Source organism: Pinus tabuliformis, chromosome 1_2, assembly GCF_031772625.1.
Source record: "Pinus tabuliformis cultivar Carrire ecotype Pingquan chromosome 1_2, CPIR1, whole genome shotgun sequence".
Taxonomy (NCBI): domain Eukaryota; kingdom Viridiplantae; phylum Streptophyta; class Pinopsida; order Pinales; family Pinaceae; genus Pinus; species Pinus tabuliformis.
Window position 1 is genome coordinate 18,540,418 of NC_142298.1, and position 7,833 is coordinate 18,548,250.

General features: G+C 47.1%; 1 pseudogene; it reads right to left on the bottom strand.

The window, feature by feature from the left end:
- Positions 1-556: 556 nt before the first annotated feature.
- LOC149204104 (26S proteasome non-ATPase regulatory subunit 8 homolog A pseudogene) lies at positions 557-6,940 on the bottom strand (annotated as a pseudogene).
- Between the last annotated feature and the right edge of the window lie 893 nt (positions 6,941-7,833).

The following is a 7,833-nucleotide window of genomic DNA, read 5'->3' on the forward strand; positions in this document are numbered from 1 at the left end:
TCCCATGTTTGGAGCATACTTAATTAACTTTGAAGCATATTTGAAGTGGACAAACTTTGGTAATCCTTGAAGGAGACTTGGAGACATTGTTGAGTGGATGTTGGACACCTAATCGTCTAAGGGTTGGTGTGGAAGTTGAATAGCCAAAGGGAGTCCAAGGGACCAGTTGGAATATGAAACCAAGAGTCACTCCTATGTATTATAAATATGTATCATTGTGAATAAGAAAAGCATTCTAATGTTTATCTTTCATATTGCCTTCGTCGTGTATGTGTTTAACATGGTATCAGAGCAGGCAATATCCTGCCCTACTCATATTTGAGCCACTTATTTTATGGCCTTTCTATGCAGGTCAGTTCTACCATCAATTCTGCATTTCATAAACGTTTTCTCAGCTAAATTCTAGCTGCAATCTCTGCTCACATTTGCACGTAGTAACGCTCTTCCTTCAGTGTTAGTCCTTCCTGCATTGCATTTATTTACCTCTCAGTTTTTTCCTACTTGAATAGTATGTCGGTGGCCATTTCTTTGTCAGTGTGTCAAGCCTAAAACCTCCTCAGCAATGTCCTAGGTAGTTTCTCTTGTGGTGGAATGAGCACGGTAGTTTCATATGCGTTTTATACCACCGGTTCATAGAATATGCGTTCACAACTCGTTTAATATCACCGCACTCCGATTTTGTTAATATATATCGCTCCTCTTCCCAAGCTAAGAACCATTCCAATCTCTCTACACAATGTGTTCCAATTCCCTTGAATTCCCTTGCATATCCCAGTGTTCGATTAATGAGTTGCAATAAAGGAATCTCTTTATTTGGAGCAAACTCTTTCGCTTTTTGGAAATACACAGCCATTCCTTATCTCCCACTCTGGATGCTCCTCAAAGACATTCCGAACATCAAGATTTGCTTAGCATCCTGTAGTGATAAATAATCATATGCCTTCACACTACAACCTGTGATTTCATCTCCGACAGTTTTTGCAAGAAGATCCATGAAATAAACACAAGTTTCGTGCGGGACTGCTTGCCGAGCACTGAGAACACGATTATAGGCACCTTCCATGAATGATTGCTCTAATTCGACGGCATGCTTAATGCATAGATTCTCAAGTGCCTCAGGTGAAAGGAGCTCCAGCTCTGTGTGAAATTCTGCAATTCTATTTTGCACTAGAAGACGCAGTAAATTGAGCCCCAGTGTCTCGCCCCTACACTAGCTGTAATCTTCAACCACTTGTAGCGAGGTGCAGCGCCACCGAACGCTTTCTTTTCACCAATACTCATGTTCATGGTCTACGCCTAACCATTCATACATAGTTTATTTTTCATTACCAAGTATTATCTTTGTCCTTTATACAGTGAAAGCCCATAACATTCACATAAACAGCATTATACAATATAAATGCACAAGAGTATAAAGGGAGGGGAAATTCCCTGCCCGAATCATTATATATAATCTTCTTTTATAAGTACAAGCTAAATATTGGGAAACCCCAAATTTACACTTAGCCAAATTTCCAACTTCGGCAAACTCGGTTGCCCAGTTCATCGACGCCTCCACACAGTCGCCACACGACTCACCAACCCTTTGTTCACCTCGTCACACGATTGTGTTGTTTGCCCAACTTGGGCACGCCTCGTTGTAACCAAGTCGCCACACACGGGCACCTCTGCACGAGTCACACCTCCGTTCACAACTCCAACACTTCACCGTTTCCACCGTTTCATCGTGCACGGCGTGCCCTACCCAAGTCGCCCGTCTGCACGATTCTTCGTTCCATCGTGCACGACGCACCCTCACCCGGCCGCCCATCCACCCATTCACCCAAACTCGTTCACCCGAACAACTTCACCCGAGTCGCCACACCCATTCACCCAAACTCGTTCACCCAAACAACTTCACCCGAGTCGCCACACGACTTCACCCGGTTCGCCCGAACGACCTCACTCGGGTCGCCACACAACTTCACCCGGTTCGCCCAAACGACCTCACTCGGGTCGCCACATGACTTCACCCGGCTCGCCCAAACAACTTCACCCAGGCCGCCCAACGACCTCACTCGGGTCGCCCGAACGACCTCACCCGGTTTGCCCAAACGACCTTGCCCGAGTTTCTTGCCCGACGACCTCGCCCGAGTTCTGCCTGAACCACCTTGCCCGAGTTCTGCCTGAACGACCTCGCCCGAGTTCTGCCTGAACGACCTCATCCAAGTCCTGCCTGAACGACCTTGCCCGAGTTCTGCCCACCGTCCTCGCCCGAGTTTTCTGCACGAGTTTTTCGCCCGAGTTTCTCACCCGGTTTTTCGCCACGAGTTTTTCGCCCGAGTTTCTCACCCGATTTTTCTGCATGAGTTTTTCACCCGAGTTCTTCCCAACGTGCGGGCTCATCCACGCACCGCAAAACTCCTCAACCGAACTCGTGTTGGCGGAATGATGGTCGTTTGCCTTCAAATGCCCTCCAATATATACGGGCGGGTGGTAGGTTGTGTCACCCAGCCGACCCATGCCCAACGCCCAAGCCGACTCGTTCAACATGTTGCCTTCACCCGAGTGGAGGGTCGGCCCGCCAACTCATGGGACCGCCCTCTCAACTCGCCCAACATCGTATAAACTCGTCTCCAAGACACTTCGCACGCATTCGTTCATGTCTCCTTCGCACGGTGGAGTCGCCCTGCCTATCGCACGAACCGCAGGTCCTTACATCCTCCCCCACCTGAAATCATTGTCGTCCTCGACAATATCTCATCCTGGCAACCACCTGTCACCAAGACATCCATACCAAGGCATATACTCCATCGGTATGTCATATATCAGAAGATCATCTCAATCCATGATCGTCAACCACCCTGTCACAATCTCCACACGCTGCTCCCCCTCGTGGAAGGCTAGCCCCTCCATCTCAAGCTACATGCTTCCTGCAACATATCGTGTCGACCTCATCATGTATTGTCCTCGTGTGAACTGCTGCCATGATACTCCAACAAATGCTAACACATCTCTGCACACTTCGCGACCTCATGTTTGAACTAGTTGGGTAGCTAATCCAACCATCACGCTCAAACCATGAGAGTGAACATCCTCATGCCATCATCAGTTGTTTCTCTGAACATCCCGTCACATCCTCAACTCGATCAAGAATCCATCTCCATATAAGTGTAAGCCATGTTCAGGTCCATGAAGTAGTCTCCATCTCATCTGCAACATGTTGTCCATGATGTTTTCTGTCCAACAACATCATCCATCTGCAAAACATCCATCTCCTCAAAGTGAAGAGATCATCTCATCAAACTCCGACTCTCGATGTGCCACATCCAGGTCCATGAAGCAACCTCCATCATATCTGTATGTGCCATCCCTCAAGTCTGCCATAGAAACAAGTATACACCTGTCTCATCTCCCATGTGCTACCTACGATCATGGATCAATCAGCTCCCATGTGTCAAAGGTGGTTGAGTATCGGCTCAACCCATGCCCAAGTGTTGCCACCAAAGCATCATCAGTGTTGTAACTCCATCACTCCAAAGTGTCTCATATCGATCCTCCTCCTTAATGCATTAGATCCTCCAAGTCCACCGTATATGAAGTCTCCAAAAGTCACAACAATCTCATGTCGTCATGAGCTCCATGAGTCATCTCCAACCAACATCTCGGCAAGCATTCAAGTCTCGGCGCAAAGCTCTCTGCAAGATGCCTCAGCTCTTCATGTAGTAGGAATGCTCCATAGTCTACTCACAACTCCATCCAAGTCCATGGCCTTGTTGTACAAGAATGCACAACCTATCCATCGGCTCATAAGTAAAACACCTCCATTTCACAACAACAAATCCACCTGCACAACATCCCTGCCTTGGCACTCCTTATTGGATGCCCATAAGTGACACCTCTACAAGTGCCCCTGCATAATGCCCCTACATAAGACTGCCATGCTCCATGTTTCCAACCTGATGTCCATGACTAAGTTGCCCATGTAGTCCAACCAAGTAGACCCATCACAACAATCGGTCATCCCCATCCAAGTTTGCAATCCTCAGTCTAGTGAACTCGGTCACCCAACCATAGCATCATCATCACGAGTCTCTCCATCATAGCCCCCCACTAAAGGTTCCACCAAGACTTGCTCTTGCTCTCGGCCATGAGAAGTCCACCCAAGTATCATCATACTAAGTGTGTGCCCTCCTCAATCTGTCCATGAGTCATGCCGGGCACTTATCCAATTCTCCACGTGGCTAAAGCATGATCCAATCCTCCGCAACGATCATCATGTTCCTCCCTTATCACGGGCCTTTGTACCTTCTACCATAAGGTCACAAACAACCCCAACAAGTCCTGCAACAGTGAACAATCCTTGCTTCTCCATAACATCCATGGTAAGATGCTCCCTTGCATCGGCACACTGAATTTGCTCTTCCCTGCATACAATCCATCTACCAAATGCTCAAATGAAACACAAGTATCAATAGTACTTACATCATCATCATGAGGCTCCTCCATGTGAGTTTCCTCATCCAACCATGTCTGCAAACTGCACGATCCTAGTCCAACTTGATCAACCTCAAGTTCATCCTCCATTGTTGTCACATCTGCAACATTCTCAATCATCACAGCTTCCTCTTCTTTGTCAGCACAATCTGCAACTTCACCCTGCTCCATTGTCCAACCAAGTTGAAGAGGTTCGTCTTCAACATTCTTTTCCAAGACTTCAAGTTCCTTTCGAATCCGGGGTTCTCTTCTTTCAACCACTTCAACCTGTATAAGGTAAGCAAGAGCTTCCCTTCGCATTCTTCCAAACTTGCATGCCTTGTCGTTCAGCTTGGCCCAAGCACTAAGCTTCTCCTCTGCTAAACCTGTTTCACCATTCACCTGAATCACCCTGATATTCCACCTGTCGCCTGCAAAACTTGAACTCCCTTTCAAGTCTTCGGTCTTTGTAGAATCAGCGCCTTGATTCAGTTCACCAGCTCTGATACCACCTGTACCAGCTCTGATACCACTTGTCACGCCCCTACACTAGCAGTAATCTTCCAACCACTTATAGCAAGGTGCAGCACCACCAAGCACTTTCTTTTCACCAATACTTATGTTCATGGTGTACGCCTAACCATTCATACTTAATTTATTTTTCATTACCAAGTATTATCTTTATCCTTTATACAGTGAAAGCCCATAACATTCACATAAACAGCATTATACAATCGAAATGCACAAGAGTATAAAGGGAGGGGCAACTCCTTGCAATATGAGTCTGCCCGAATCAATATATATAATCTTCTTTTATAAGTACAAGTTAAATCTTAGAAAACCCCAAATTTACACTTAGCCAAATTTCCAACTTCGGCAAACTCGATTGCCCAGCTCATCGGCGCCTCCACACGATCGCCACACGACTCACCAACCCTTTGTTCACCTCGTCGCACGATCGTGTTGTTTGCCCAACATGGGCGCGCCTCATCATAACCAAGTCGCCACACATGGGCACCTCCACACGAGTCACACCTCCGTTCACAACTCAAACACCTCACCGTTTCCACTGTTTCGTCGTGCGCAACGCGCCCTACCCAAGTCGCCCGTCCGCACGATTCTTCGTTCCGTCGTGCACGGGGCGCCCTCACCCGGCCGCCCGTCCGCACGTCCACCCGTTCACCCAAACTTGTTCACTCGAACAACTTCACCCAAGCCGCCACACGACTTCACCCAGGTCGCCACACGACTTCACCTGGTTCGCCCGAACGACCTCACCCGAGTCACCACACGACTTCACTTGACTTTGCCCGAACGACTTCACCCGGGTCGCCCAACAACCTCACCCGGCGCACCCTAATGACTTCACCCAAGTCGCCCGACGACCTTACCTGGCTCGCCCGAGCGACCTCACCCAGTTCGCCCAAGTGACCTCACTCGAGTTTCCTGCCCGACGACCTCGCCCGAGTTCTGCTTGAACGACCTCGCCCGAGTTCTGCCTGAACGACCTCGCCCGAGTCCTGCCTGAACGACCTCACCCGAGTTCTTCCCGACGACCTCGCCCAAGTTTTCTGCACGAGTTTTTCGCCTGAGTTTCTCACCCGAGTTTCTCACCCGAATTTTCTGCACAAGTTTTTCACCCGAGTTCTGCCCGTCGTGCGGGCTCATCCACGCACCGCAGAACTCCTCAACCGAACTCGTGTTGGCCGAATGATGGTCGTTTGCCTTCAAACGCCCTCCAATATATACGAGCAGGTGGCGGGTTGCATCACCCAGCCGACACACGCCCAACGCCCAAGCCGACTCGTTCAACATGTTGCCTTCGCCCGAGTGGAGGATCGGCTCGCCCAACTCGTGGGACCGCCCTCTCAACTCGCCCAACATCGTATAAACTCGTCTCCATGACACTTCGCACGCATTCATTCATGTCTCCTTTGCACGATGGAGTCACCCTGCCCGTCGCACAAACCGTAGGTCCTTACACCCGGGATCGGATATTCCTGAGCAGATGATGGAATAAGATCTCTTGTATCTGTGTAACATGGCTTCCGCTGCAAGAAGTCCCTCTCAAAGGCATCTTGATCTTCAGTTTCTACACTGAGAACAACAGCGTGCTCAAAAATATCCCTTGCTAGCATCAATTCATGAATCGCTGCAGGGGATTCACAGTACAAGGGAGGGAGGCTTGGAAACCCTGTAAGCATAACCTTCAGTTGAGACAGTAAAGTTGAACATGTTGACAGATCATTTCTGGGATAAGCGACTTTGAAGCGATCGAATACTTGAGATACATCCGAGAGCGTGCCTTCCATGGCTTTCCTTTCTTTGAAACGACGATAATCCACTATTTCGACACCTTCAAACCCTGAAACTAGTTATGAAGAAGACTTTCACTACAAGAAAAATCCAGGGAAAAACAAAATAAGAAAGAGGTCCAACAGGAAAATAGTTACGAAAAGGTTAGCTCTGAGCCTTGTGATGTTGAATCCTTAGAGGAAATATCCTTCCAGTCTTCGATGTTCCGACGATTTCTTAGAGGCAGAGGAGTGGAAGAGTATTGCGAGCAGGGGTAGCATAGAGAGCTGGAGAAATAAACCCACGGCTCTGAGCATCTGTCTAAGGCAATAACACTAAAGGTGGGCATCTTTTATAAACAAAAATAATACAGAAAACTTCAAGCCTTCAACCATCCTTCAAGGCCTTGAGAGGCTCAATAGCAAGGGATTATTTTTAAGGAAAATTGATGAGTTCCCACAAATTATCGAGGAAGGATCAAGTCAAGAAATTGATGAATACTTTTTTGATGTGAGGTATAGGCTGGTTATCTCTGTAGTGAGTAATGTTGGTCGCTCTATTTAATTTTATATGTTGGTCATGGGTGAACTGTTATGCATATGTAGTGGATTACAGTCATTGTTGCTTGTTGGTTGGAGGATTAAGTCTGTGTTTAAGTCCTGGTAATGTACATTGAATAGAGCTATTGCACACTGGTTATTTGGTGCACATTTACAAAGGATATTGCAGTAACATTGAATTGTGAGTGATTGTCGCTTCTTCCTCATTGGTTAATAGTTGTGATCAGTTTCTTTAAAGTATAAGTTTGATAATGAAGAAAATGACCTAACTTGATAATGCATTAGAGTTGTTAAATACTCTGATACATTCCAATGTTGATGGGATGGTAAAAATCAGTAAGGACACTCTTTCTGACATTAAAATTTGTCTACAAAATGCACAAGAAAACATAGAATTTCTGCAATTGGAGTCCCAGTTCCAATGAGATGAACTTCAACGGATTTCATTTGAAGTGTTACCTTCTGGGATTTGTCATTCTAAATTGTTTTTTGCTCAAAACAATCCTCTGTTCAAGGTTAAAAC